Below are 6,431 nucleotides of genomic sequence, written 5' to 3'. Positions count from 1 at the left end.
TATGGCCAGGTTGGCTTAGAAGTGGAAAATATGCATTCAGAGTCCTCCAGCAGAAAGAAAATTAAATGCTAGGGCTGCCTTCACTGGCTGAAGGCTCTACCTATTGTGTACTGCAATGAAGAAATGAGGGCAGGCAGAAGGAGACCTTCTGGATCATACACATTTAATCACACAAATGCAGTATCTACTTTGTTATCAGCCACTTATAAAATAAACAGAACTTTTCTTGTGCAGAGAAAATAGCCAGAACAATCTCTGGACCAAAGGGAAAAATGTCACTGTAGTGATAACCAAGTATTACCAGCCTAGGCAGTGAAACTACCCAGGCGAAATTATCAGATTCCTAGAGGCTACAATAGACAACACTTAGGCACAAGACTTATTGCCAGATAAATGAGGTGAAAGGGCCATCACTGGGAGTAAAGTAGCTTTTAATGCTAAAAAAAAATAATCTGGTAAGCATGTTAACTATAGACATCAGCAGAGGCCTGATCCTGTCAATTTTGTACTAATTCAGCTGCTTCAAGGATCAGACCTTGCGGCTATTGTCTCTACCCTGTAAATATGCAAACTGAAAGACTTCCAGGCTCGCTAACATATGCAAAAGTAATTGCTTCAGAGACCCTAGATAATGCAAACAAATAACATGCCAATTTAATGTCTGCTTCTCTTGTTTGCGAGCACAAAAAACTGTCTCAGGGTTTTACATCTAACTATCCTAGATACTGAGAAGATTTTTAATGAAGTTTTTTGCCAGGTAAAACTATTCTTCCAGTATTTACAGATCCACAACAGAAGCTCCCTAGACCAGCACACTGACAAAAAACACACATAAAAAAATATACCATGAGCACAGAGACAACATAACTTTCACAGAAGCAGGTTTTAGCATCTCCACCTTTGCCCATTGGGCCTTCTAATTTCTCAGAGTCAGGTTGGGGGGGGGGGGGGGTGTTATTGGTTTTTTTTTTAAAACACTCTTGAATTTTTTTATACAGTATATTGATTTAATATATCAAGAAATTAATTTCATAAATAAGTGAAGTACATTGTAAATTCTTTACAACTAGAGAACAAAAAGGTATTTTTATCTCCCAAGCTTCTACCAGGTAGGTCCTGCTCTAGGGTCACAGGCTTCTGTGTATGAAGACTGTAAGAACAATACTTATTGTGTACTGAATTCAAATTGCTTTCAAGTCTGGAATAAAGCTTTGATGCATCCACATGCTTAGTCATCTCCTCTCGAAACACAAGCAAAACATGGTTTTGCCACTGGCTTATTTATCTACTTCCAAAAATACTATTAACAGGGGGAAATTCATGTTTCTTTATTAAATGACCCAAAAAGTCAACCTGCTTCCTTGCTCTTCTAGTATGAGTAAGTCCATATCACATGCAGAACATACCTGCTTCTTACAGCCTTAACTGCAGCACATAGATCAGCTCCGCAAAGTCATTATTTGCCAACCTTTAACACATAGCAGGCTCTGATACCACCTTCCTCCTATACAAGGCATGTATAGTGTTTCTATTATTTAAGGTCAACTCATTAGAGGCAATGACTACACCGCTAAATTGTAATTGATAGGTTTTACGCATACATATTACATGCAGCAAGGCACCTCCTGCAAGAGCTTACAACCAGTTCCCTCTTTAAGTGTCTCTTATGCTGCACACAGAGCAGCAATCATGAGAAGCCAACACAGGAGGGCATCTGCGACCCGCGCAACTGGTCTGAAGTTTTAACATAACCGGCAGCTGGGCCCAGCTTCGAAGAGGTGCAGAGCCTTCATCTGTACCATCACCCAAATCCATCTCTCCCATCTCCCCCAGCCACTACTCAGCAGGATTAAACAACCAGCTTTTATCCTCACCAGGTCATACTTAGCCGATACCACTCTTGCTTGTTCTCCTTTTCACGGACTCAGACAGAATTGCATGTTTTTCTGGGCACGCTACAGAAGGCTTTTTGTTCCTCTTGTCCCACCTAACTCAGGGACTTGGTAGGCAATCTGGCATCCACCCCACATACTTTCTTTCAATCACAGGTGACTTGAATTCTCTTATCAATAAACACAAGCCTTGCTGTGTGTTATTGCTCACATACTTAATTGCCATAGCCAAAATCAATCAATTAGTGAAAACCCAAAGGTTCAAACATAGGCAATGCAGGGAAGCTCTGAAAATGCAAAGTTCACATCAGATGAGCTCATCTCAAGGAGCTGTTACACATGCTTAAGCTTTGTCCATGTGCTTCATGTGGGGTTATCGGAATCTGTCTCCATCACACTCCCTGTGAACCACACTTTTTCTTCCTTGGATTACATACTGAGAAACTGAATATACTTCCATATATAAACATCTTATTTCATGCACCTAAACTCACATATTTCTTAAAAAAAAAAAAGAAAAAACCAAACAAGCAACAAAGAGATACTAGGATTACCTTTGAGACCCACTGAAAGCAGCTAAAAAATCAGGCTACAGGCAGTGCAAGCACAAAGGCTGAGCAGGAGGAGATGTCTGCCCCCAACGGCATACACACTTTCTGTGGCCAAAACCCCGCAGTACTGGACTAGGAAGCCAGACACAAGGGTTGGAAAAGTGAATCTACATCCTTTTCCTAACCTTTCACAATATTATTGCCCAGAATCTGTCCTAATAGTTCAGTAGGGTGAAAAGACATTTGTAGGGTAAAAAAAAAAAAAAAAAAAAAAAAAAAGCACAGTCTGATATGTTGGTGTGATGAGGAACTTCAATCCAGAAGGACAGAGAGGATGACTGAGAATTCAGGTGCCACCATGCAGAAATACCACCAGTTCTTTCCATGGGATTTGGAAGAAAACTATTGCAAGCACCCAAGTCAAATAAAGGAGCCAGGAAAAGTTTCCAAGGGAGTGGGAGGGAAGAGAGAACAAGAAGCTCTTCCAGAGATAAAATCCTAAAAATCTAAAAATCCTAAAATCAGTTTGGATGTGAAGAGTTTTGATCATATTCCTTAACCGGAAAAATAGGTTCAAGCTTCAATGCATCTCTAGTTTAAAATATAGTCATAAACTTCACTTGAGCATTTAAAGAGGGCTGGAAAGAAAAAAAACCCTAAAAGCAGATGTGGATTTTTTACAAACATCTCATATACAATGTAGCAGAGCAAAGATTTTATTTTACAGTACCTTGGTCTGCAGGCAACAGGCAATTCATTTATCGGGTGCCACAGGCATGCGGCACATCTGGTGTTAAAAATAGACAGAGAAACAAAGGCAGTTTGTTGCAAACCAGCCCCTAAAGACAAATAAGGGCAGCATCTCCCTAGAGACACACTGAGAAAAGATGAAGAGAAAAAAAAGCGTCAAACCCAAGAGATATGAATCCAGCATGCTGGACGCTGCAAATAATGCCACCGTATTCTGGAGGCAGAGCTGTGCTTGAGGTCCTGGGATTTCTGAGGAGTGAGAGCAATCCTGTCCTGGCTTTGTGGCAGGGCGTGCGAGGAAGGAGTATAAAATCCCACATGCTACACTAAGGAACTTGGCCCCTTCCCTTATTCAGCTGCCGTGACATTAGGAGTTACTTCATGTCTGCAAGGACAGTTTGGTGCAAGCAGTGGCCTGGCCTTCGTGTGAAATTCAGGTATAAACAGAATACAAAGACTGGTCACAGCCTCCACATCTTTTCCAGCTCCCTCCAAGGCTAAACTACAGAGGGGTTCATCCAAGATCCTCGGTCCAAGACCCAACCTTGGGCTACTCTTTCAAGAAAAGACACATTCGTGTGGCTGCATCATCCTGACAGTACCTCCCTCAGCTCAAAACACCTGGCAGCTTTCTCCTTACATTTCACTGACCCTACAGCACTCGGTGCAGTCTCTCCCCTAACTTCAGTGGTCCCAGTAACTCTCCTGGGCTGTTCTGTCACTCACATTTGGCCATAGTTGTCCTTTCCTTCCTTTCAGGTGGGAACAGACAGTTCTCTCTGCCTACCCCAAGCTCCAGTCCCCCTCAAACACACGTTATCCCATTTCATTTGCAAGCGGTATTTTATACATATTAAGGGGGGGGTGAGTTGCGGCAGAATTCTTCACAAACACCTTCTACGCTGAAGCTCATGGTCACGTACCCCAGCATTGAGTGGGGTACGTAGACAGAAGGGCTGGGAGCTGCAGCTGGGGACTGCGGGAAGGTGGATGCTCCAGGCTGGCAAGAAGACGACGTGAAAGAAAGGTGCAAGCCAAAGGAGAGAGCAGCTGCTCCCAGGGAGACGGGGGAGCACCGATGGGTACGAGCTCCTGGGGAAGACCACAAGGACACTCTTGCCACGGAGACAGAAGCTGACTGAGCAAACAAGCCGAGGGCAACCTCAGATGGAGATCCATGCCAGGTGACACAGGGAAATGCAGACCACCCCATTCCCTGGAGGGCAGCGGGAGACAGGATGCAGAGGATGGACAGCTTCTGATGTTATAAGGGTCTAACAACTTGGACGCACTCTTTTCCAAAGTCTGCAGCTGAATTTAGGACCACCAAGCCTCTACCTTCTTTTGCTGGGAATAAATTGATAAGAAACCTACCGGCAGGAAGGGAGTACATTTTATCTTCCTCTAGTTGGAGTCAAATATAGTGATTTAATATCCTGTTACCATTATTTGTTATTCAAACAGCTCTGTGGCAACAATATGACCACACGGGCAAGAACCTCCTGACCCAACACAGTTTTTCTATTATTTTGTTTTGGGGATTTTCTCTCTTATTTTATTTTTTGAAATTCTCTCCGGATCAAAAGTCTTCACTTAAATGAGCATCTAAGCTTAAGTCCAGCATTAAAAGATGGTGAAACCCCTTAGGTGCATACGCATGACACCACAGCTCTTATTACATCAACATCTCTTTTTCAAGAAGGTTCCTGCATAACTGCAGAATGGCTCTGTTATCTCTTGCTAACTAAACTCAGGAATCAGTTAATGGATGGGGGAGGAGATTCATCTGACCCCTGTCTAGACACGCACATGGCAGACAAAGTTGAACGCTTGCTAGGTGCTATACTTTCAGCATAATTTCTAACTTATGAGACTCTCAACATCTAAAGCTCAGCACCCTAACCTAGAAAGTGGCGACAGTCCCTCAGTCTCCTGGATGCAAAACAGGACTGTGCTGTTTCACAGGGTTTCACTGAAGGTGCGTGCAATGATGTTCGTGCAAGTCTTTCTCCAGCATCTTAGGGGACCATGAAAACTTATTTTTGCCAAGGCACAGACATGCAAAACAGAAAGGCCTTGAATGAGGAAAACAAAAAGGAATATTAAGTAATTACTCCTTCTTTGAACAAGACAAACATTTGCATTAGACCAGGACTAGTAAGAAAACATTTCATGACGCACATGAGGACTGTGAAGACAAGCTTCCTCCTTTGGCTTTGCAATCTTAATACCCTTTGCTTCCCTTCCTCCGTTCCCTTCCTGCCAAAGAACAACTACCCCATCCCATAACAGCAGCCAAAGGGGTATTTGTGACATGCCTTTCTAAGAAACAGGATTAAATGGAAAAATCCAACTGGGAAGCTTATTAAGTTATTCATCCTTCAAAGGTGTTTTCATCTTGGACCCTCATAGTCTCATTCTGTAGTGGAGATGTGTTTGTTTTCTAAGCAAAGAAATTTACTTCCTGCCAGTTGGAAAAATTTGATACAAAATAGAAATTTAACACCACTCTTCAGAAAGAAGCTGAAAAGATGTTCCCTGACTGCGTGCTCATTTATAGTACATGTCTACTGATCTGCAGGGAAGTTTTCAGTTCTTTCTACTGTCATAACCCCATCATGTGCCCATATGAACAGATTACATGATATTTTCATTTGAGGTAATTTCTCCCATTTGTGCAAGATGTTAGGGTAATGTTATTCAGCATACATGTAATGGCAAATAAAGTTTTGATCTCCGGCCTTCCCTATGGTTTCACTTACGCTGTAGAAGGCAATAACAGTACAGATGCAAGGCAGTAAATGATTTCTTGCAATAGTATGGGATATTTGACAGCCAAACACCTTATATGCCTTATTCATTCCAGCCACTGAGTTGTGCCAGGAGGAAGATTCAGTTAGTCATGGAAAAGCAATGACAGTAAGGTACCAGGCCATTAGAAAAAAGAATTTCCACTTGGGCAGAAGAGTCATTAATAGCAAAAAAACCCCACATTCTTAGAAGGACCACACCAAACCCTACAGGAAGGCGGCACTGGGAAGGTCCAGGCACAAGCACCCAGATGTAGAAAATGAAAGTTATCTGGATGATGCAATGCAACAACTTTTTGCACCTGTGACTGACACCCACCTGGATTAGCCACACCAGGCAATTCAGTGAATTATCCTGGATCACCTTTCTGTAGGAAAGGTTTCAGTTCTAACACTAGCCTATTATAAAACACCAACATCTTAAAAAA

The sequence above is a fragment of the Haliaeetus albicilla genome, chromosome 13, assembly GCF_947461875.1.
Source record: "Haliaeetus albicilla chromosome 13, bHalAlb1.1, whole genome shotgun sequence".
Taxonomy (NCBI): domain Eukaryota; kingdom Metazoa; phylum Chordata; class Aves; order Accipitriformes; family Accipitridae; genus Haliaeetus; species Haliaeetus albicilla.
The sequence above is the reverse complement of the archived record's forward strand: the minus strand, read 5'-3'. Positions refer to the sequence as shown.